We start from the raw sequence: 681 nt of genomic DNA, 5'->3' as shown, positions 1-681 counted from the left end.
ACTCCAATGATCAGCTCTTAGCAGCCCATGTGAGTCACCTAACACATGTGGGAACCATCATTTGGCAACTAGCATGAAATATCTCATAAAATTACAAAAATATTAGTAACCATTCATGACTTATTTACATGAAAACAAAATTACATATCCTTTATATCTAATCCATATACCAACGACCAAAAACACCTACAAATACTTTCATTCTTCAATTTTCTTCATCTAATTTATCTCTCTCAAGTTCCATCTTCAAGTTCTAAGTGTTCTTCATAAATTTCATAAGTATAGTTTCATAAAAATCAAGAATACTACCAAGTTTGCAAGTTTACTTCCAAGCTTTCTAATCCTTTCCAAGTAATCATCTAAGATCAAGGAACCTTTGTTATTTATAGTAGGTTATCTTTCTATTTCAAGGTAATATTCATATTCAAACTTTTATTCAATTTCTACAACTATAACAATCTTATTTCGAGTGAAAATCTTACTTGAACTGTTTTCGTGTCATGATTCTGCTTTGATTTAAAAACTATGATAAACTTTGATTTAAAAGTTGTTCTTATGGGAAAATAATTTTTCATATGAACATGAAACTATATCCAAAAATCTTGGTTAAACTCAAAGTGAAAGTATGTTTTTCAAAATGGTCATCAAGATGTCGTTCTTTCGACGGAAATGACTACCTCT

Source organism: Rutidosis leptorrhynchoides, chromosome 2, assembly GCF_046630445.1.
Source record: "Rutidosis leptorrhynchoides isolate AG116_Rl617_1_P2 chromosome 2, CSIRO_AGI_Rlap_v1, whole genome shotgun sequence".
Lineage (NCBI taxonomy): Eukaryota > Viridiplantae > Streptophyta > Magnoliopsida > Asterales > Asteraceae > Rutidosis > Rutidosis leptorrhynchoides.
The sequence above is the reverse complement of the archived record's forward strand: the minus strand, read 5'-3'. Positions refer to the sequence as shown.